Source organism: Cryptomeria japonica, chromosome 2 (assembly GCF_030272615.1).
Source record: "Cryptomeria japonica chromosome 2, Sugi_1.0, whole genome shotgun sequence".
NCBI lineage: Eukaryota > Viridiplantae > Streptophyta > Pinopsida > Cupressales > Cupressaceae > Cryptomeria > Cryptomeria japonica.
The window spans coordinates 551492439-551518412 of NC_081406.1; positions in this window are offsets into that span (position 1 = coordinate 551492439).

The following is a 25974-nucleotide window of genomic DNA, read 5'->3' on the forward strand; positions in this document are numbered from 1 at the left end:
GTGTTGTTGGTCCTGAATCCCAGTTATATGGTTCCATATTTACATACCTTCGCAACAATATCTTACCTCCCGATCTATCGAACAATCAACGCCGCACTTTCATTCGCCAATCCTCTCGATACGTCATTTTAGCTGATATCCTATACCGACGAGGTCTAGATGGCACCCTTCTTAGATGTTTAGAGAGTGACGAAGCTCAGATTGCATTACGAGAAGTGCATGAAGGGATATGTGGTCCGCATACTAGTGGTCCTACCTTGGCCAAGAAACTCATCAGGACTGGATACTACTGGCCTACTATGGAAAAAGATGCATATCAATTTGTCAAGAAATGTAAGCAGTGTCAAATTCATGGAGACCTCATACATGCACCAGCACAAGAACTACAACCACTTGCATCTCCTTGGCCCTTTTGTTAGTGGGGAGTCGATCTCATAGGCAAGATTCACCCTCCTTCTTCCAATGGTCATAGATTCATTATCACAGCCACAGAGTATTTCACAAAATGGATTGAAGCCGTGCCTCTCACACAAGTTACAGGGAAACAAATCGCTACCTTCATTTTGAACTACATCATTTGCCGATATGGGATTCCTACTTCCATTATCACTGATAACGGGCGTCCTTTCAAAAATCAGGATGTTCGTGAACTCTGTGAGCACTTCCATATCTCCCATCATTTCTCCACACCATATTACCCTCAAGGTAATGGCCAAGCTGAGGCGTCTAACAAAATGATTCTTAAAATCCTTAAAAAGACAGTCGACGACGCTGGCCGTAACTGGCATATCCAACTTAATCCTGCACTTTGGGCCTATCCCACAAGTGTCTGCACACCTACAGGAGCTACACCCTACTCACTTGTCTACGGCGCTGAAGCCATCGTGCCTATTGAGGTCGAGTTGCCTTCTCTACGGGTCTCCTTGAGAAACATAATCAACGATGAAGATTACAGGGTCTCTCGCTTACAAGAACTAGAACTGCTGGAGGAACGAAGACATACTGCTTTTAATCATCTCAAGGCTTACCAACAACGAATGAGTCGCAGCTACAATCACAAGGTCAAACCTCGCACATTTGAGGTAGGTGACTTATTCCTCAGAGAGAACCCCAAGAATCAGCAAGACAGAGATAAGAAAGGCAAGTTCGAACCAAACTGGCTTGGTCCTTACATCATCACAGCGGTATATGGATCTGGGGCATATCAGCTTTCAACTATAGAAGGTGAATCTTTGGAGGATCCTATCAACAGCATGCACCTTCGCAGGTTTTACACATAGCTCTTCAGAGTATCCTAATTCAAAAATACAAAAAAAAATCAAAAAATTCAAAAATACAAAAAAAAAAAATTATAAAACAAAAAAATCGTTACTTGGTGAAAACCTGGCAAATAGGCGCCTTGTGACACAAAAACATTGAAAAAATCAAAAAAGTAAAGAGAAATAATTTTGTCCAACGGTGAAAACCACTTCGGTGGCGCCCTGGGCAAGTACCATGGTGAAAACTGGGTCACCAACGCCATGCGTAGAGACTTTGCTCCTCCCTCTTTCAAGATTCTCTTTCATCCTTCACTTTGCACACACTCACAACCTATCCATCCATAATAAACTTACCCATTCCCATCATGGCTTGTTATTGATCTACCCAAGATTGGTTAGCCATTCATAATAAACCTCCCTTTTCAAATCCCTTTCCATCCATAATAAATCAGATCCTATCTGTGGCTAAGGCAAAATCCTACGTCTAGTAATGGGTGTGGAACTGAGAACATCACATGTTTCGAGGAGTACAGTTTCTTCCAGCTTCCTTCAAGTCTATCCGCGCACAATCCGCAATAAAGCAACATCTGCATCACCAGTCCACAATAAAGTTCCATCTTCTCCACAATAAAGTATCAGTTTCATGGATTCAGTCAGTTTCAAATGAGACACAGCAGCAACAATGAGCTTCAACAAAATCAAATCTTTCAACAGACTCAGACAACATATGGTTCAGTGTTAATCTATCCCTTTTGTGAAAGTAAACATTGTGACCACAATCAAATTCGACTTATACAAGTGACAAGAGACACTAAACTTGAGGACTACAGTGGATGTTGGTGTCGAGTCTTGGTTTTCTTTTGATTTTATCTTTTTGGTGACATGTCTTTTAGCTTTTCCAGGATGTCTTTGACTAGAGATTCTATCTCCAGGATGTCTTTGACTAGAAAGGCGAGGATGGGGTATCGTCACCTATTTGCATTTGCTGTCTGTCGATTGTCTTTTAGTAATGCTATGACTTGTCCAAGGATATGAGGACACTGTGAGTCTAGTATGAACTGGGGCATTCCTTGTTTGTGACTATCTTATCTCCATGCAAACGGGTACACTGACTTTCTGGGTCGAACATATGCCTCGATTGTCATAACCTATTCTGCCATAATAAAGCTTAATGATGATAACGCACAAGAAGCTCTTTCACTTTCATATCTTCTATCTTTCATCCCCCCTTTCTTGATTGACTTCCATTGTCCTTCTCGAGTCCGCATAGCCCGCTATCACATGACTGAGTATAATGACACACCAAAAACATTTGCATTTCATATAGTTACACCTGCATTATCACATATAAGCATTTCATACATGCATATAGATATCACAATTGCATCACATCCTGCATACAACACATGTTAGCACATCTCACATTTTCATTATGTAAATAATCATTTGCATTATCATATTCATTTGCATTACATACATTCACATTTGCATCATGCATACAACATAAAAGAACAAAAATATATTGCATTGCATCATATAAGCATCCATATCATAAAACATGTATTACATAAGAACATTTCATCACATAGGTACACATGCATATAGCAGCCGCAAAGATGAATCATCTCATATATATATAAAGTGTCATGATACAATGATGTCAAAATCATATGGCTACAATCACCCGCAGGTGTCTACATCATTATACAAAATGGTACAAAATTGATACAGAGGAACTCACTGATCACTCCTGCCAACACTATTGGTAGTGCTAATCCTATCCATGTCATGGTATCCCATGCCACGTGTCCTGCCCTCATCTCCAATCTTGGATCCTAGAACACTCATCTAAGGGCATCCCTGTCTCCGTCTCGATCGTACGGAATCAGCTCCCCATCAATCGGTATCCGCATAATCCTATATACATCCTCCAAGGTGACTGTCATCTCACCCATCGGCAGATGAAATGTGCACGTCTCAGAGTGCCATCTCTCAGCCAGCGCAGTCAGCAAACCCATGTTTACTCGAAACTCAGGCACATATAGCACATGTCTCAAACCCATCTCCTCAATGGTAGCTCTGTCCTCGAGTGACAACTCAAGTCGCAACCTCTGCGTCGACGGGAATCTCTCCCGTGACTCTAGCATCGGCAAATACTCCTGCAGTCAAACAACTCAATTATGTCAGTTATAGTGGCATTCACTGTTTATCACAAAATGCTACTCGCTATCTAAATGCACATAGCTATTTATCCTAGTGACACTCACTGTTCATCACAAAGTGTTGCTATCTATCCTAGTAGTACTCCTTGTTCATCACAAAGTACTACGTGTGTGACACTCACTGTTCATCACAAAGTGTTACTCACATTTGCACTCCCTGTTCATCACAAAGTGCTGCTCATATTTTAGTACTCCCTGTTCATCACAAAGTACTCTATCTTGGTACTCACTGTTCATCACAAAGTGCCTTGATCTATCTTAGTCTTCCCTAGAGGACCTTCTTGAGTGTATCCTCTCAGCAGCTTATCCAATCGACAGTGTATGTTCATCACAGAATTGCCGATTTGACCTGGAAGACACAAATTCGCATTTTTGGACACAAACACATTTTCTTGACATAAATGTGCATTTATTACATTACCTAGTATGCATTAATGACAACAATAAATGCATCAAAGTACGAGGAGGTTTTGTGGTACGCACTGGCTCTCCTACCTCTACTGGCCTCTGGAATCGGCGAACGCGGTCAAATCTATGAACCAAAGCCATCACTGCTGACTGCTGCTGCTCTATTTTTGCTCTGCACTCTGCTCTCGTGGATGTGTAGATGACAATGAGGATGTATTTTCCCTCATGGTCTATCTTATAGACTACCCCTAGCCTTCGTTTCCTGAGTCAGTCTTCTTTATCCCGTGACTTTGTCACTTTATCCGGTCAGTCCATTCTAGCCTCTCTTTCTTATCGAGAGATTGTCTGCAATCTTTTCAAACATTTTCATCCAATCTCTCGAGGGGGCATATTATTCCCATCCTGGGGCAGCTCTGTATCAGTTCATCTTATCTTCTTTGAAACAACGCGACAAGCCGCATTGTCTCAAAGAGGGGCAAAATGTAGACACTCAAAATTGTCATGTCTAATTAAATAAATATTTTATTTATTTAATTATCTAAGCCTAATTCTTCTATTAATTAAATAAATTTTTTTTTATTTAATTAATTCATTTATCCTCTTCTAGCCTTATTTCTCATTTAAATAAATACATTTATTTATTTAAATTATCCCTTTCCTAAATTAAATAAATATTTTATTTATTTAATTGTCCTACTTCTTCTATTAATTAAATAAATCTTTATTTATTTAATTAATTCATTAGCTTTTTCTACACATGACACATGCCATTCATCTCTTAATTCATACACTACCTACCTCTTTCATTATTTTGGTATTTCTTTTACCTACCCTCTAATCCTAGCCAACCTCCTTTTTACACCTCTCAATCTTAACCCTCCATTTCTTATTGTGTCTTCTATTTAAGGAGATGCTTCCTTCATTATCAAACCCTAATCATTCTATGCATTCTAATCAATCACCCTAATGACACATGTTAATGACTGATTTTGGAGTACTTGGCTACATTACGATCCTACTTGCAACCACATTCCGTTCTTTGTTGAGCTCTTGTGCATATAAAAATCTGAGAGCAAATATATCAAGCAAGATCAATGGAGATAGGAAGAATGGAGATCAAAACCCTATTGGACATGTGATGGTATAATCTTTGTGATTTTGAATTATTTGCATTGTCTTAGGTAATCTTCATATGTTATGGTGGATCTTTGTTGATTGTTAGGCTAGGGTTTTGTGGTTGGATTCATTTAGCCTTTCAATATTGTTATTATTGTTATCCATTTTCACCATAAACACTTATGAATCCTGTCGTGGCAGGTAAGGATGTGATATACTAAGTCTTGCACGAGCATAACAAATAGATGATCCCTATGATGGGGGAGGCACCACTTTCATCAAGCTAAAAGTAGCCTTTCAAAAAGCCCTGTTTCTACTCAAGGAAATATGTATGGTGAGTATCTTGGGAGCAAAACCATCTATGCTCTTGCACTAAACTTTTCACAAATATCCTCAATCAATAGAATCGGTGGGCTTCTATAATAAAAGGTGTCTAGTAATGTTCAATGTCTTTGGATGTAAGTTCATTCTACAGTGACTCACTTAAGAGCCTTGTAACTTGTGGTGGGGCCCATATGTCCTTTCGGCAAGTTACACTGTAGGAACAACTAGACCCAAAGCTACAAATTTTGCTCTCACCTAATTTCTATAGCGTCTCGAAGGATTTACTGCGCAAGGTTGTTCCCAAGAGTGATGTGTCTCTTGGAAAGCCTCTCTTAAAAATACAAAATTTCGAGTGTTACTAACACTTTTCTCTTGCACCTAGGACCACAAGAGCCAAGGGAGAGGATAGTGTGTGTTAGAAATGGGGCCACTCTACAGATTTTTGCACAAGCATGCTAAACATGGAAAACACTTATTCTTTTTAACTGGTTTATTGCAATGTGATTTATATGCTATTTGGAGATTTTGCTCCAACAATTATGGTGTTCTTTTTAACCTCTCAAAGAAATTTGTTTTCTGACTAGGAAATTGAAAATCTTGGTCAACAAAATTGAAAGCATGTTTAAAGTACAAAGCTTTTTTTGTAAACAAAATGGACAAGTTGTTTGTTCTTTTTAACTTGCAAAATAAAAAGTTGATTGTGAATTTTATCCTTGCAAGAAATGAAAGTTGTTTTGTTTGTTTTAAATCCAAAATGAAAAGTTTGCCCCTAACTTGCAAGAAAACAAAGTTTGTTTGTTTGTTTTGTGGTTCTTTTTAACTTTGCAAAATGAAATTCTTTTTAAGCCCCAAACTGAAAATTTTGTTGATTTTTAGTCCAAAATGAAAGATGAAGTTTGTTTTAAACCAAAAGGAAAGTGAATTCTTTTTAATCTAACTTTAAAAGTAAAGCTAGAAAGAAAAAGAAATAAAATTCCTAATTTCTAACTCCTCGAATCCTGCAAACAAGAGGTTAGCAAACCTGCACAACAAAAGAAAACAGTTAGTGAAATGAAGATTTTTGGTGGGTTTCTACAAGCCTGAAATTTCAATTTTTTCTGTTACACAATTTTTTTTTTCAACTCTCTGTTACAAAAGCACTACTCTGTGTAAACATAGAAGCACCACTTTAAGACAAAAGCTCTAAAGTACTAACAAAGGGACTAAAAGAACACCAAAAGCACTACAAGATGGACATACGCTCTAATTTAAGCTGTTAAACAAAATGAAAATCCTATCAGACAAAGAGCACAAAGGTGCTAAAAGATTACAATAGTTCTATTTAACAAACAATAATGCTAGAACTAGGACAAAGGTGCTAATTCTGCAACAAAAGTGCCAGAACTCGGACAAAAGCGCTAAATCTTCTGCTGTCAATGGTGCTAAAATGTGTGTCAATAGTGCTAAAGTGCAACCTGTGTGTGGAAATTTATGAAAATCACAAACAAAAAAGTTAGTTTATATCAGAAGGTTGTGTGTTTGATTAACATTGGGTTCACCAAATGATGCACTGTAAAAAGGATTCAAGAAACACAAGATTCAAATGTTAGTGTTGTTAGTAACAATAAAAAATGAAAGAAGAATGAAACTACAATCCTAAGCATGCATATCGAGAGAGATATCAAATAGATTATGGAAAGCACACAAAAATGAAGGAAAGACAGAAAACCCTCCAACATGCCCTCCAATATGCTCATAGTTGCTCCTCCCTTGTTCCTCTCCTCTCCAATTTCCACATGAGTGTAGCCCTCAACTTTTTGCACTATTATGGATGTCTTATGGAAATTCAAGATTATGAAAATAACTAATTATGTAAATGCAAGTAAGCTAAATGTGAAAAATCCTAATTAATCTATGTTAATTTTAGCCAAAATAACAAAGAAAAGTGCTCCTAGAATGCTCTCTCAAATTTGCTATAAGTTTGATGCACACAAGCTTTCTAGATTCTTTTGAAGAAGGAATGAGATCTATTTATAGGAAAAACAGGGCAATGGATGGTTGAGATCGAGTAATCTCAACAAGGGTTAGGATTGATGGGTTTATGCTCCATGTGAGGGCTTTCAACCCAATCCCAGGATGGCAAATGTCAACATGAGATGGCTTGAGAGGAGAGGGAAGAAGCATTAAATGCTTGAGATAGCTTGAAGGTTACCTTGGGAGGTAAGGTTAGGCTTGATTTGAATGAATAAAGCCTTTATCTAATGAATAATGCCTTTATCCAATGGATAAACTCTTGTGCAAGAGTTAGTGAGGATAACCATGGTCAAAGCAATAAATGCTTGAAGAGACCCATGAGTCAAATGAGGGTTGAGTTAGAGGGAAAGTCTCTAACCATGTGGGTGAGTTGAGTTTAACCATTAATGGTTATTTAAGAGACATAAATGGTTATGTAAGAGCCATTAATGGTTTAGAGGACTTTGGGGGTTAACTTATTGAAGACATAAATCTTTCAATGCTTTTCAAAGACTTTGAGGCTTTGAGAAGTGACTCCAAGTTGCTTAGGAATATGACAATAATTAGGGGATGCGATTAGGCTAATTAGGAATGGATTAGAAGAATCTAGAATGGGTTAGAAGAGCAAGTGGGTTTGGTGGGTGAGAGAAAATAGGATTTTAATTAAAATAACATTCATTTATTTAAACTAAATAGGTGCAACTTGCATTTGTAGGAGAATGCAAGTGGGGGGGGTAGTTTAGGGATTTAAATAAATATTTAATTATTTATTTAAAGGAGGAAAGGGGGTTAAATTAAATAAAAATATTTTTATTTATTTAATTAAATGTTAGAGTGTGGCTTAATGAATTAATATAAATAAATTGAATAATTTATTTAGTTAACAGAAGAAGAGGTTGAGGATGAATTAATTAAATATTAATTTAATTAACTGATTTATTGATGGTTAAATAATCAAATAAATAGTAAATATTCATTTAATTAAGTGGATAGATTTATGTGACTACACCATCATAACATCATAACTCTTATAGTCCACATAGCAGTGTCAGATTCATAAAATCCATCAATATAAATCCATCCATCAAATAATCTATAATGTATCGCCCATCATATAAATCATCAAATAGCATATGTCCATATAAAGCATCTAGCAATGACAAAATCATAGAAATAAAGTCATAAGTAGTCATCAAAACATCTATCATAAGCATCGAAAACATAAATAGTCATAAGTTTCGATCAACACCAATAAGCCTAACTAGGTCTATCAAGACATCAAAAGAAGAGATGAATTCGGGAGTGCAATACAACTTTGTTTCTTGTGATAACCCCCTTTCTCTTGTCTTTAATGAATTTATCTTCTAAGTGATCCTTCTTGACATACCTAGGAGTTTTGGATGTAGATGTCAAAGCATCTTGATAATTCTTTTCTTCATTCCTAATCTCTTCCTTCCTTACCTTTTCTTTAGACTCATCCGAGTCATATCCTACTACTATTTCTGACTCCTTTGAGATGTTCTCATCGAATTTTACACTTTCACTTTCAATAATCTTGTTCAATATTTTGTTAAAGAATCAATATGCCTTGCTCTTTATTGAATAACCCAAAAATATTCCTTCATCCACTCTATTGTCAAACTTTTCAAGATTATCTTCATCTCTCCTAATATAACACTTGCTTCCAAAAACTTTGAAATATTTTACTATCAGAGTTTTGTGATACCATAATTCATAAGATGTCTTACCATACTTCCTCTGATATAGAATTCTGTTGAGTGTGTACATTGTTGTATGAATTGTTTATTTCCAATAGACTTCAGGAAACTCTGCACCTTTTATCATGGTTCTAGCTGCTTCCTGTATAGTTTGGTTCATTCTTTCTACCACACCATTCTGCTGAGAAGTTTGAGGAGTTGATAGCTGCCTTTTGATGCCATGTTTTTCACAAAAGTCATTGAACTCATCCGAGATGAATTCTCCTCCTCTGTCGGATGTCAAACACTTCATATTTCTGCCAACCTTATTCTCAACTTTTGCCTTGAATATCTTGAACTTTTCTAATGTTTCAATTTTTTCTCTGAGAAACACAAACTTATTCATTCTAGAATAATCATCAATCAACAACAAGAAATACCTCTCACCTTGCAAGCTTCTTGTCCGGGTCAGACCACAAAGACTTGTGTGAACCAAATCTAGTAATTCGGTGGACGAGTACTCCTTTCCTTTGAATGTGATTTTGGTCTTCTTTCCTATTTGACATTTCGTGCATATATTGTTTTCCGGTTTAGACGATTTTGGGAAATCCCTTACTGCACTTTTTGAACCGATATGTACCAAATTATCAAAGTTGATATGACACATCCTCTAATGCCATAGCCAACTGTCATTGAGTTGTGATATCAAGTATTGCTTTGTATCTCCTTCCAACTAGTACATATTTCCATTTTTTCTCCTTCCAACCGCAATAATGGTTTTGAAATCCTTTTGTTCCGGATCTCACATCCATTGTCCTAGAAGAAAACATTATATCCAATCTCGCACATCTATCCAACACTTAAGAGATTATGATGAAAACCTTTCACATAATAAACATTGTCAGTGTTATGCTTTCCATCAAAGGTAATTGAACCAATACCAACAATTTGTGGTGTTTGATCATCTCCAAATCTAACAGAACCTCCATCATACTTTCCAAGTTTTATGAATTTTCTTTTATCACTAGTCATATGATTTGAGCATCCGCTATCAATCAACCATTCATTCTTATCTCTTCTAGTATGAAATGCATTAGCAACAAGTTTAGAGATACCATACTTAGGAACATCATTTTCTACCAGAAACAAACAATCACCTTCCTCATAGTCTGATTCATCATTTGAAATGCCAACATCATCTTTAACATAATATGCCTTCTTATTAAACTTCCCCTTATTTTCCTTGAACTTTTGTCTATTTCCCTTTTTCCGGACATCTAGTTGCAATGTGACCAATCTTACCACATCTAAAACATTTAAAGGGTATCATACCTTTGTATTTTCCAATGCCTTTCTTCAATTTCCTTACAAAGTTCACTTCTACCTCATCTAGGCTTTCCTCATCCGAACTATCTTCAGATGCCTTGAATGTGGTCTCTGACTTGTCTTTATCCTTTCCAAATTTCCTTACTTCAAATGCAGTTAGGGTACCGAATAGTTGCTCTCTAGTGAACTTCTTTGGATCATAAGTTTCTTCAATTGCATAGATCTTTAGCTTACCGATAGAGTCATCAAAAAAATTTCAATCACATCTTCATCACTTAAAGTGCCTTCGAGTTCTCTAATTTCATTCACTACAGTATCAACCTTCTCAAAGTAGCTCACAATATCTCTCCTTCTTCCATCCTCAGATTTTCATATCTTCTCTTAGCAGTTAATCTCTTTTTCATCTTGACTCTCTCATTCCCTTCATAGATGTCCTTTAACTTCTTCCAGACTTCATAAGTAGTATTCAAAGAGATAACCTTGGTTAGTTCAGTTTTAGATAATGCACTAAATGTAACATACCTTGCTTTTTTGTTCTCTTCACAAACTTGAATCTCATCTAGAGTATTAAGTCCATTCGTCAAAAGAACATACTTAGTCTCCACTGCCTTAAAATTATTGTAACCCAGAGAAACCAAGTAACCTCTCATCTTCACTTTCTAAAAACTATAATCGTATACTTCAAAGATAGGAATGTATAACTTGTGTGCCTTCAGATCAATATTTACCTCAAGTGGTTAAGCTCTATACCAAGGAACCACAACTCTGATACCAATTGTTGAATATGAATATCCAGGCAACTGAGAGAGGGGGGGGGTGAATCAATTTACAAATACATTTATCAAATTTAACTTTAATGCACTGATCCAAAATATTGAGAAAAATTAACAGAAATAAGAAATGTATGCAAAAGTTATATCAAACACAAGAGACACCAGAATTTACGTGGAAAAACCAAGAAGGGAAAAACCACAAAGAATGCTAATTCTCAATATATGAACAGTTAAGGTGATTTTTACAATGGATGACTCATTGCCAATGTGCTCACTGCTAGTGGGCTCATTGTTCTGAGAGGCTTACTGCCAAAATAAAAATAGGCCCACTGCCAACTACAGATAGGCTCACTGCCCTGAGAGGATCACTGGTGAAGAAGAAAGAAAGACAAAAAGAATCCACCACAAGTAAAACACAATCTATACTACTGTATCTCCTTCGGTAAATATCTCACACAATCATTGGATTCCTTCAATCTCACATGTCTTCATTGCAAAAAGCCATATATGAAAACATCAAATCAAACTCACATATATACTATCTCTGGAAATTATGATTCTCAATGTCGGATGAGACATGGATCTAAAATAGGTCTCTACTAATCATTTCGGTGGTGGAAAGGAATCAAAAGTGAACCATATCACATGACTCCTCCTCGAATGAATCAATATGATACATCCAATTGCAAAGTCAAACCCAAAACATATTCCCATGCTATATCCTCAATATCCATTCCAAGGTCTCAAGCTTTGGATCTCATTGGACCCAAAGCTAATACAAACACATCTTCCGAGATACCAAACGCATCCAGTGAAACTGGGAAATCTTCAGCCTCACAATATGCCTAAGATGAACACTACTGCCACATCATACCACATCCAGACTTAATCTGTGATGAATACTAAGAGGGGAGGGGGGGTGAATTAGTATGCCAAAAATATTTGCGCTTAAACACTTTGCAAGACTGACAGTAAACCGGTAAAACAATTTAGTAGACAAACTGGTTAACAAATATGCAAACCAAATAGCTAATAATGCATTCACCCACAGAAGCACAAACACCATAACACAAGAGATTTTGACATGGAAACCCAAATGGGAAAAACCATGGTGAGATGGAACTCACAAGTAACTATCTGTAGAATAGGAACTAGACCGCTTAAGGTCTTACAATGTTCTTTACCAGAACAGATCCTGTTAGGAATCTCAATCTCTATTAGGAGATAAGCTCGATTAAAGACTACCTTGCTAGAGGATTTTAGATCCATAGATGTGAACCATCTTGTTAGAAGATTTACAAAAGGCTTTTGGGCCTACCCTGTTAAGGGCTACAGACTTGTCAAAGATGTGAGTAATCAACAAGTGTTTGATCTAGCTAGTTGCACAGAGTGCTTGGTTAGATCCTTGGTAGCTCGTTCCTAATGCACTCCAGCATTAATTTAGTCTTCTACACATTCATATTCTCTCCAACACCTCAATCACCTTAAACCCTAGCAATAACATAAACTTTCGCTATATCCACATCAACAACCTAAAACCCTAGACATGATGTCCTTATAAAGGAATCTGATTTCATGTCGGTCCAATAGGATTACATTACAATTTCCTAGGTTCAATGGAGTTGGACATACTTGGTACCACGACACAAAAAGGCATCGTTAATGTGTCGGCACCGTCAAACAATCGGTGGATGGTAACTCATCACAAAATGTCGGTTGGTAACTCATCATAGAGTATTACCGGTTCATACAAAATGTCGGTTGCCAGTTTGACAAAAATGAAGACTAGTAAAAATGTGTTATGCCACTTTAATCCCTCGAACCGCTTGGAGTCAACATTCCGCTTCAGACCGGGAAACACATTCTACAAAACATCAATAGTCTAAAGACTATAATACAACATACCGGTTGGAACAAATACCGGTTGTGCTCTAACTCATACATATAAAGAGGATCTCAATGCAAGTGTGTGTCCATCAATGACAATAACAACATAAACATAAAAAATGCCAACAATGTCACCCTTTGGCATTGATGGCAACACTTAGGAAAATAAAAAAATTTGACATCTAAGTGTTTTACAACAAAATCATGCCATTAGCAAAATTGCTCCCCCTAAGCATATACACTATCCCTTTAACAATACAATGTATAGCACTTTTGCATATAGAGCATAAACATTGAAATATTCAGAGCATATAATCAAAATTTTGATTACCAGATGCTTCTCCAAATAGAATTCTTCTCCCCCTTTGCCAACAATGACAAAGTATAGCTGAACAACCCTGTTTTCATTTGATATTGAAAAATAATAAAAGTTTATGACAAAAAGGAATGATACTTGTCAAAAACAGATTTAAAGTCCTGCAAGAATTGTTTCATCAACAAAGACCAGGACTCAAGTAGGGAGGTGGCTACTTCTTGCTCTGTCTGCATCTGGGAGACCTTTTCTTCCATGGCATCAACTGTGCTCATCTCCTGTGTAACTGTTAAGGCATCCAGGTTTAGATAGCACTTCTGAAGAATTTGCAATCATGGGAGTAGAACTAGTTGTAGCTCCTGCAAATCTCTAGACCGAGTGCTGATCTCTTGCTCCATTTTTGCTGACTAGATGTGAAACCAGTGAACGATTTGCCCATAAGTTGTAAAGGAATCATAAGGCGGATTGAATGTGCTCAAGTAGGACTGCAAGTCCGTTTCAATTTTTTGCTTTTGAACTAGCATATCATCATAGAACAGATGGGGTTGGTAGATCTTGTTGAGTAGCAGATTCCCCTCATCCAGAGCATCCCTTAAATCCTTTTATTCTTTCTTCAGTTCAGTCCGAAGCTTATTCAACTTCTTCACCAGAGCTATATTAAGAGCTTTTTGATGCTCCTTCTTGACATTAGCCTCTGCTGCCTCTTCAAGGCTCTGCACCTGATCATCCACTACTGTGCATAGGAGCTTGAGTTTAGCTAGTGATGAATCAGTGTTGGGAAGATTTATACCAGGTATCAAACTGGTAAGCGTATCCACACCCGCTTGACTTACATCCAGCTCCTTCCGTCGAATGATTTCAAGGCACTCTTGAGATACCTTGATGCTTTGCATTAGCTTCGTGTCACTTGCAGACTGGAGATCGATAGGACTAGAGAGATCAGCTAGTTTGGCTTGATTCCCGGTTGCCTTCAGAGTCTCCGTCTAGGTGCTTTTCTCCGCTTCTCCTACCTTGTCCTCTTCTGCTTTCTTCTTCTCCGCTTCTCTCCTCTTCTTCGCTTCCTTATCCTCCTCTTCCTTCTTCCTTTTCTCTGCTTCTCTCCTCTTTTTCTCTTCTTTTTCTTCCTCTTCCTTCTTCTTCTTCTCTGCTTCCTTCTTCTTCTCTTGTTCCTTATCTTCTTCTTCCTTCTTTTTCTTTTCATCTTCTTGCTTCTTTTTCTCTTCTCATCCTTCTTCTTTCTCTCCTCTTAATCTTTCTTCTTCTTCTCTTCTTCATCCTTCTTCTTTCTCTCCTCTTCATCTTTCTTCTTCTTCTCTTCTTCATCCCTTTTCCGGTTCTCTTCTTCATCTTTTTTCCTTTGCTCTGCCTCTTCCTTTGCCGCTTCGTATCCGTCCTCGGCTTGCTTATCAACCTGTTTAGCCTATTGCTTCTGTCATGTTGCCTCAGATGGTGTTTCCTAAGTAACATCCTCAACATCCAGAGCATCGACATCAATGGTGTCAATCGGTTCAACTACCGGATTTCCTTCATCATCAAATACTTCATCCGGTTTGGATATAACCAGTTCTTTTTCAGCTTGTCGGTTGGCTAGACACACTTTGTGAGTCTAGACAATGGTTCTCATATATAGATGAGTTTCTTTTTCGACATCATCAACTCTACCTTCTAATAGCCAGAGTCTTCTTCTTCTAGTGAAGAAGTGTCCTTTATTTTGGTCAATAACATCAAACAATTCAGAATTTGACAGGTCAGGAAAGTACTATGCAAAAAATTTCTCCCTAATTTCCCATTCCTTTTCTATGGCAATGTGCCATCTATTGTCTAATGATATATATAAAGAATCCGGTGTCTGAGACTTAATCTCTAAGGGCGACCGGCCATTAACACATAAATACTGAATTATTTCCTTTTCAACTGCTTCCTTTTCATCATCATTAAAATCATCAAAACACTCAATTAAGTCATTTAGCACTTTTCTCCTAACATTCTTTATTGTTCTTTGACAATGTGTCAAAGGTTTATAGGAAGATATATCTATATTTATAGGTGCAGATGATGTTGGTTCATTCTTTGTCTTCCTCTTTGCTTGACATGTTTTCTTTGGCTTTTCCTCAGAGACAGTTTCTTCTGAGTCTGGAGAGGTATTCCTTGTCTTCCTCTTTCTCTTGAACACTTTAGCTAGTGTTGCTTCCGGTTTCTTCTTGGCTGGTGACCACTTGGTCACTTTTGGAGTTGCATTAGTAACTGGTGTTGATGCTGTAGGCACTGCCTTTGCCTTCTTTACTACCGTTTCTTTTTCTTTCATTGCTGGTGGTTCCTCAACCGGTGCTATCCTCTCTAGGTAGGTGTCGATTCTCTTTGCCTTAGGATCAAGCGGTGAGGCAATAAGGGTAGAGGCATACCCTTCCAGCATATTGTACATCACCTCATAGCCCATTGGCTCCACTTCTTCCTATCTAGGCTCAACAACCTCCATTATGCATTTATCTACTTGGATGGTGAAGTAGATATCATCTTCATATTTCTTGACGATGTCACCTAATATCCTCACTCTTTGGCTCATTTTCCTTCTGAACTCATCAAAGTACTTGTTCAGAACATCAGGGTAGTTGGTTCCAATTGCTTCAATGCTTTCCTTGATTTGCTTGGTCACCTGTTGGTCACCAGATCATTGAACATCTCCTACTCCTAGAAAGTAGCCTTGAAAATAGAAGAACAACCCAACCAGTAGTTGTCCAAACTTGAACCTAAGTGCATTATCCTATTTGATCGACTTTAGATTCAACAAGAGTTGTCTCTACATACCGGTGCACATATCAAATGATGCGTCCTCCTTTATCATCCGGTAAGCGGCATTTATCGTTGCAGCAGATACAGAGTTAATTATGTTGGCCGAGAATGTCTGGTATCCAATCACCATGCATGCATACTTCACCATATCATCCTTGATAGAATTTACTGTCATGCCTCGTGAGTCGCTCACTGAACCAGTGAGCTTGGACATTTTAGTTTTTCTTACCGTCCTTAGGGCTGGTACTTCCCTTGTATTGTAGAATATGGTGACTGCATGAATTGCCCGCAACGTGATATCATGTGTTCTCTCCAGGTACATCTTATCACCATGGACTCTGCTCAGAATGATCCTTATATGATCCTCTGTGAAATCCTCCAGGAAGTAAGCAACATTGTGGAGCTTTTTCTTCTCCAAAATATTAAACTTCGGTTTGATCTTCTTATCTTTTCCACAAAATAAACCTAACTGGGTGTGGATAGCTAGAGACCCTAGGTCTTCAATCTTGCAATCTATGTAGTCAGAAATTCCCTCTTCTACTATCACACCAGCCGAAACTTGTGATAGGGCATTATACTTGGACTTCCGTTGAATAAAACTTGCAGACTCGACAGATGCACTAGAACTAGTATGAGATGCGGAAGCCATGATAGAAATCTTAAGAACTCGAGAAATACCTTTTGAAACATGTGAAATTAGGGCTTGCCGATTCTCCTTCACTTCACACTCCGTCAGTTGTTGAATCACTGCTTTGTGTTCTCCACTTGACCGTTTCCAGTTTGAATTTGAATTTCCTTCGCGGTTTATCAATTTCTCAAAATCTCTGCTCAAATCGCCTTTTCGTCGCTCTGCTCTTTGAAAAACTTTTCTTCGCTCGAAAACTGATAGTGAGAAATGATTTGAAAAATGCTTTTAAACATATTCCTCACCTACCGTCATTAATGCTCCTCCATTAGGGCGTAAACCCTAATTTGCCTTTTTTACCATTTTTGGTCTTCTGCCAAACAACATGTATAACATACCGGTTAAGTTCTTTTACCGGTGTAAACCGGGGGTTCAAAATATTTCGCCATTTGCTCCCCCTAAGCTTTTTGAAGCTTAGTTTGCTGGTTCTGTGATTTCCACACTAGGTGCAGAAACCCGTTCCTCTTGTAGCACCGTTGGTTTCTCCTTCCAGAGTTTGTTCATGTCCGCTTGAACAGTGTCAACATCAATGTTTCCTTCCAGAGTGACTGGTATATCATCAGATATGTTCTTTCTTGATCTACAGAATCTGGCAATATGACCTGGTTTGTTGCAGTGATAGCAGACCAATCCAGGTGCTCTCCAAGGTCCATTGTTCATGTTTCCATTCTTCCTTCTACATGTTGCAGCAGTGTGACCATGACCATGACAGATCATACAATTTTCTCTCCATCCGGTTGCCGCTTGATAACCACCACTTCTTGGCTAATGATTGAAGACATTAAACCGGTTGAGATTCTGGTTCACAAAAGGTTCAGGACCAGCTCCTTGGGTCCTCTGAGGATGTCTTCCAGTGTTATTCATAATAGACCAGCATTCAGATGCTCTATGCCCATACTTGTTGCATGCATAATAGTTACCATCAAATCTATAGGATCTAGGCTTATCATTTAGGAAATAAGGAAAATTGTTGTAAGCCTTACTCCTACACACATTTGCAGTATGTCCTTCTTTAAGACAGTTGAAACAAACAAGTTTAAACTTTTGCTTACCTTTATCCTTTGATGCCGGTTATTTCTTTGATGTTCCAGCATTTGTACTAGAGGTCTCACCTTCCTCATGACTGGAATAGCCAAGTCCATTGGTATTCTTGACCGGTTTGGCAGATTCAAGCTTTTGCTCTAGCTTGATAGTACTCTTGTTGAACTTAGCAAGTATTTCCTTTGACTCAGAGAGTTCTTTGGAAATAGCAGTATTTGTTTCCAATAGGTTCTCATTCTTAGAGATGGTAGTGTTCAGTTCTCCTTGCATGTCTTCCTTTTCCACTTTTCTTGCATGGAGTTGAGCATTTAGGGCACTCATCTCTTGTTTCAGCTTGGAGATCTCATGATCTCTTTATTTCACCAGATCTTCAGCTTTCCTCCGGTTCTCAAGCTCTTGACACATCCGGATAGTCAGTCCTTCCAACTCATTTCTTAGGTTGGAGTTTGATTCATTCAACTTATTTACTTCAGCAATTAGGGCTTCCATTATTGCTTCATCTGAAGAACTATTTTCAGATAGCTCCATCAACTTTTTGGCATGTTCTCTCCTTTTTGCTTGAGATGCCTTGTATTTGACCATAAGATCATCATAGGCTTGCTCAGACTGAGTGAGTCGGTGGGTAAGTTCCCTCAATGTGTATTCCCCCATATCTCTTTCCAAATGGTTAAACTTATAGAAAGGTAGGCTCTGATACCAATTGATGAATACTAAGAGGGGGGGTGAATTAGTATGCCAAAAATCTTTGCACTTAAACACTTTGCAAGACTAACAGTAAACCAGTAAAACAATTTAGCAGACAAACCAGTTAACAAATATGCAAACCGAATAGCTAATAATGCATTCACCCATAGAAGCACAAACACCATAACACAAGAGATTTTGACGTGGAAACCCAAATGGGAAAAACCATGGTGAGATGGAATTCACAAGTAACTATCTGCAGAATGGGAACCAGACCGGTTAAGGTCTTACAATGTTCTTTACTAGAACAGATCCTGTTAGGAATCTCAATCTCTATTAGGAGATAAGTCTGATTAAAGACTACCTTGCTAGAGGATTTTAGATCCACAAATTTGAACCACCTTGTTAGAGGATTTACAAAAGGCTTTTGGGCCTACCCGGTTAAGGGCTACAGACTTGTCAAAGATGTGAGTAATCAACAAGTGTTTGATCTAGCTAGTTGCACAGACTGCTTGGTTAAATCCTTGGTAGCTCGTTCCTAATGCACTCCAGCATTACTTCTATCTTCTACACATTCATATTCTCTCCAACACTTCAATCACCTTAAACCCTAGCAACAACATAAACTTTCGCTATATCCACATCAACAACCTAAAACCCTAGACATGATGTCCTTATAAAGGAATTTGATTTCATGTCGGTCCAATAGGATTACATTACAATTTCCTAGGTTCAATGAACCTGGACATACTTGGTACCATGACACAAAAAAGCACCGTTAATGTGTTGGCACCGTCAAACAATCGGTGGATGGTAACTCATCACAAAATGTCGGTTGGTAACTCATCACAGAGTATTACTAGTTCATACAAAATGCCGGTTGCCGGTTTGACAAAAATGAAGACTGGTAAAAATGTGTTATGCCGCTTTAATCCCTCAAACCGCTTGGAGTCAACATGCCGCTTCAAACCAGGAAACACATTCTGCAAAACATCAATAGTCTAAAGACTATAATACAACATACCGGTTGGAACAAATATCGGTTGTGCTCTAACTCATACATATAAAGAGGATCTCAATGCAAGTGTGTGTCCATCAATGACGATCACAACATAAACATAAAAAATGCCAACAATCCGAACCTAAGGATTTGACATCAATGACAATACATAATTCTAATGCAAACAAAGGCTACCTCGAAAAGCATGCTTAGAACACATGAACTACAATTTGTAGGGGTTATCCTATTTTGTGACATAGCCAAAAATGAGGACAACAAGATGAAATTAATAATCCAAATAGAAACCCTTCAAGAATGCTTAAAAATATAATGAATATAAACCCTAGAGAGTGTTGGAAACCTTAGACAAAATACTGATGTAAACTCCCAAATATATCCTTCTGAACCCAATTAAAACCTCTATCTAAAATAATGATTTCGTTGTGTAAAAACAAAATTGATTATTTTGTGTATTCTCTCCTCAAAATTTGTTCCTATTATATGGTTGTAAACATATGAGACACTAATAATAAACCCCCAAAGAAATATCGATTGGATGCATGCATGGGAGTTTATTTCTCATGGAAAAAATGTTGATTCTCTTTTTCATACTTAAAGTGTTGCTCCCTTGCACTTAAAATATTGTTCATGCATTTGCCTTCCCATGTTGTTATTGCACCAGCCTGTAAGTCTAACACAATTATATTTTCATACTTGCTTTCAATATATAAGAACTTTCCTTATAAATTGATTTTGTTTATATGTTTGAGTTGCATTCAATACAAAAATTTCACCATAATTGGTTTATCGAAAACCCATACTTATAAATGAAAGCATTCATTCATTTTTTAAAAGCACACACTTTAGGCTTTTATTTGAACGATTTCCAAATGAAGGGCTTTGCTTGTTTAAAAAGATAAAAATAAATGACTATGCTTTCCAAAGTCAATTTACTTTGACTTGTTTAAATTAAACACTAACTTAAGATAAAAGCATTGATTCTTCTTCTTTTTTTTTGCTCGGTAATATTTATTTTATTCATTGTCAAAAAAATAGAGTACATCTTTATTTGAAAGATAAACATCCACACTTCCAAAAAACCACCCCCAAAAACCAATTGTCTAAATTTGATCAACCGACATGCAACCACCCACCGAAAAACCATTACAGCATAGACAATCTCGAAAAGTCGCTCAAAGATAACATATACAGTGTTTTTACAAAAAATGCACATGCAAACACACCAACCTTCTTCTCTTTCCAACTACATCATGGCCATTAAAACAAAACATGGCTAAACCCCCGAGACACAAATCAAAGCAAATAAAAAAATGGAGATTTTTAACATAGAGTATGGAGAATCAGTTACAGGCACCATGCGAGTTTCCCGGGTCCACTCCTTCCAGCCAATCAGCTGTTGCCTTCCTCTTCCTTGGTCGAAACTCTGTCTGCCTCAAATGCTCCTCTTCTACCTTGGCTTTTTCAATCATTGCTTCCACTTCCCTCAAAACGCACAAAGACTTTCAAAGCCTCCCAACCATGTCTGGCCTCCTCTCGCGGGCAAGCTTTGAATCGCCCCTTCAACCAATGAACAAAGGGAATGGAATTATCAAACAACTTAGGGTATTCAATAACAACTCCTTCTTGAACATCAAACCCTTCACCAGTTCACCCATTCGAGAATTGGGTCCATTCCATCCAGATAGTCTCTATGCACAATTGACTCCATGATCTGCTTCACTGTTTCCTTCGACTCTCCCAGGTCTAGGCCCCATGCCATGATTAAAGAATAAACATCCATGTTTGTTCAAACCTATGTCTCAGATCACTAAAAGCCTTGCCGAAGATCAACTGCACACATTGAACTAGTCTATCATCTTTAAAAATAAACATCCCTTTCAATCTTCTTTCAGTCACATCACCGAAAAAAGGGTACAATTGTTTTTTCGTCTTCAAAGAAAAGTTCGCCTCCATGTTTACTCTGTTAGGGGTCCCACAGCTACTAAGAGGGGGGGGGGTGAATTAGTATCTAACCGGTAATAAGAATTTCTTAAGTTAAAACATGCAGAACATAATATAACAGTGTATCAGTATGCAAGAAATAATGCAATAAACAGAATCAAGAATATCCACATGAAAAGTACACCATAACACAAGATGTTTAACAAGGAAACCCAGTGTGGGAAAAACCTTGGTGGGATTTGTGACCCATAATATTCACTCACTAGCCAATAAGAGAATATTACTTACAATAGGGGCCTGCACATGCAGGAAGGCCAACTGCCTAGAGCTCACTACTCAATGGGAAGTCACACTGACTTACAATAAGGATTATACTAATCAAATAACTTGTATTGCTTTACAATAGCATCTTCAATACCAGATTCAGTACTGGTTCCTGCTCTGTTCTTTACATATACCCTTGACCTATATTTCGCACATTAGGTCTGCCTAATAATTTCTTTTTTTTCTTACATCACTTCCACAAATGTCTACAATGATCTCCTTTATATATAAGAGTCATTTTACAATTTGCCAAGTCGGCTTACAATAATAAACAAAATATTACATAACAAAAATCCTGTCGGCCTCTGTGCCGGTATACATCTTTTCTTCTGTGCCGGTGCTGGTGTAGAGTGATATGTTGATGTCGATGCACTGTCTTGTTGGTCTAATGCTTTGCCGGTATAATGTCTTGCCGATGTCATAGGATTGCAAGGTTGCCTGTGTAATGCTTTACCGATATAATGTCTTGCCAGTGCCATAGGATTGCAAGGTTGCCTGTGTAATGCTTTACCGATATAATGTCTTGCCGGTACCATAGGATTGCAAGGTTGCCATCAATGACAAAACCTTCAATCACATACAATGTCTCATTGGAGTGTCCATATGCCAACATACTCTACAACAACAGTCTCGCCACCCTCTTTTGCTCCTTCTCAAAAGCTTCTTCAAAATGATAAAGCCGATAGAAACATCGAGAGAAGATGGAAAGTTAACTTTAAACATCACTGCCACTATCACTTTAGCCATAAATATAGTGAGTCCTCAATAATCCGCCGCCCCTCAACACATCATTCCATTGGATAGTGTAGTCATTTTGGTCTGACATTAATGTTTAGCCAATTAAATACTACATACTCACCAACTTTTCATTCACAAAACTTTACTAAAGAAAATTGCCTAAAATCTTCAATCCTTAATTCACCAACCATTTCGAAAGTTAAAGCCCATTTTGATAAAGTGTCAACTTCCTTATTCCTAGATCACCTAACATGGCTAATGCAAAAATCATCAAAAAAGATAATTCTTCCATTATTTTAGCAATTGGATATTGAAGGTGCCAAGCATCAATTTTCCCCTTCATAATTTCTAGAATGATTATTAGAGTCACCCTCTAAATGAACTTTCAAAGCTCCCAACTTCTTATCAAATCTAATAGACGCTAATGCTGCTAGGACTTGAACTACATTATTTGTTCCATCATCCAACTTGATCGCTCCTAAAGCCAAAACATCCCCATTCTAGTCTCGAACAATGAATCTTATTCTTGATGGCCCATGATTCCCTCTAGACGCTCCATCAAAATTAATTTTCCACCATCCCTCCATCGTTTTGTCCCATGCAACCTCAATTGTCTCCTTTAAAATTGAATTAACCTAGCCAGGCCTCTTATTGAGCTATTGTTCTTTTTTTATAATAAGACTAAACTTTAATTAAAATAAAGAAACTAAACATGCTAAAAAAATCCATTTTTACTTTTTTTTTCAAATTTTATAATTTTTTTTTTCAAATTTTATAATTTTTTTATATTAAAGATCAAGTAGTCAATACAAAAAAGAATGCTTGTAGAGTCTGATCACTCTATTATAATATCTCCTAAAACTAGAACAAGCTATATCTCCTCCACTGTCAAGGCATCATAGTGCTATATACTAAATATAAAAGATACATAAGTTTGAAAATACATGAGTAATACTACAAACAGACTCATATCAATCACAAATCTCATCAAAGATCTTAGTCTAGGCCATCCAAACCGTATCTCCATCCATCCACACTAATACCTTGCCATCTTGTACCTGCTCCAATTATGTGTGAGTAAAAATATCCACAAATGGGAGAGGAGCTACTTGTTGTTGTGCATTGCCAACTCTAGTTCCATGCAACTCCCTCATGAAATTATGTAGAGCCGTCTCAAAGGCAGATCTCTCCTCATTTTGTCTGGTCCAAGTAAATCCATGGGACACTTCCCATCTAAAAATCCTGGTGGAGCCATCACACATGAGGTCCTCAAACTTCCTCATGACTATTGTAACCTATGAGCAAACATTATAAAAAATGAGTCTCTTGCGAGACTCAATAAGCATCTTGCATCTATCATTAAACACATCATCATTCCTAGATTTCCATATAAACGAAAGTATTTCAGCTGAAAGAATAGACCAAAAGTGCTTAAAATCTTTCTTGAGGTGACCAATAGTGTCAATAAGGATATCTGGAACATTGGCAGTATTATAAACCCCAAGACCAAAAATGAGCCACACTTCTTTTGCAAACAGACAATCAAAAAAGAGGTGAGGGATAGTTTTGGGCAATATGCAAAAGGTACAAATATTAAAATCACCATCGAGCTTTCTAATAGGTAATCTATGCAATATAAGCCGAGTCGGATCTGATGCCCGAAAAAGCTCCAAAAATGTCGGAACCATGGTGGTGGGTTCCCTAGTCCTCCTACTTTTTCACACGCCGAAAAGGGTTGATTTGTCTCTGCAAATAATGCTTATTCTAAAGATCACAACTTTGTACTTGTTTCCTTCACACAGAAAGAAGGGGAAATAGGGTTTTGCCTAAGTCAAACCCCGATTTAGGAATTAACGAATGAAATATTGTAAATACTTGAAATAAATGATGTAACCTCATATCTGCAATGATTGATAATGATACTTTGTTTTATTACATGTTTTATGAAATGGCATGAACATGAAAAAACCCTAATCACACACACATGCTTGCAAATGAATGATGTAAAGTTGCTCCATAATTGATATATGAAGAATATGCAACCTCGAAGACTTCTAGAAATGCTTGATGGTGAATGCATTAATTCTTGAGTGCTTGATTACTTGTGCTCCAATTTCACCACCTTATGAATGTATATACAAATGAGAGGGGAAAGCATCCTTATATGCTTGCCCATCGTCAATTATGTTAATTTTTTAACATAGGTCGACATGAAGCAAGATTTCACACTCAAAATTTGGATAGGGTAAATGGTTTAAAATGGGCCCCAAATAGGGAGGACAATGGCATGGTGTGATGGTCTCAGTGAGGGCCAAGGCACCATGCCTTGGTCCTACCCCAAATTTGGGTTAGGGTTAAGGGGTAATGCAAGGTAAAGTGTGATATGAAGGCCATTATTGCATGGTACAAGCATAAATGGGTCCTAGTTAAGCATAGGGATGTGAACACTAAGGTGAGGGCCCCAAATATGGTAAAAAATGCAGAGGGTGTAATTTTAGGACACTACACAAACCTTCACAGGCTCTTTTCCAAGCATCAACATCTAGGTTAATGAGCCAAACATTACATAGGTGATTGAGCACATCATTGTTATCGGAAAGGGTACAATATATGGAATTGACTTTAACAACAAGAAGGATTGAACCATCAGTCTATTTGAAAGAGAGTGAGCTAGGGCCATTATCAAGTTGTAAGGGGACGGGGGGAGCAAGGAACATGCATTAACAAGAACATAATAGGTTCTCAGCCAGGAGCCAGGGATATTAAATTTAGAACATATGTCCTACAAGGACATCACCATCCTCTTATCATTATATCATCAAATACTTTAAGTCCTCTCCCTACCCAACAACGAGCATAGCAGCCTTGTGTCAAGGCTAATGACTTATCCTTATAAGTCAAATTCCACCATATCGATTTATGTTTCCAAATCATATTGCCCTCCTTGATGAACTCATTATTAGTAATCAGGTGTTTAATTTCCTCCAATGCCTTCCAAATGGATTTGAACACCACTAAGCCTGCTAGAGCAATAGAAAACCGATCAGCAACTAAATGACAGAAGGGTAGTCCCTTCCATGTAGGAACACTTTTAGGAATAACATTGGTATTATTATGCCTTACCAAGATCTTCCATGGTTCCTGACCCTGCAAGGCCTTGATGATCCATTTAGTTGTTGGCAAGATACCTTGTAATCTTAAGTCTTTCAATCCAACCCCCCCAAGATTTACTCATAATGCACCATCTCTATCTAACAACCTGTCTTTTCCTTCATCCCACACTATTTGACCACAAGAATTCCCTGATGATCTTCTACATAAAGGCAAACTGATAGTGTTTGAATAACCAGGTTGAAGTATAGTATATATTATATGAAGAAAGAATCTTCTGGCATACTTGTAATCTCCCAGCCAAAGTCAAATATTGTCTGTT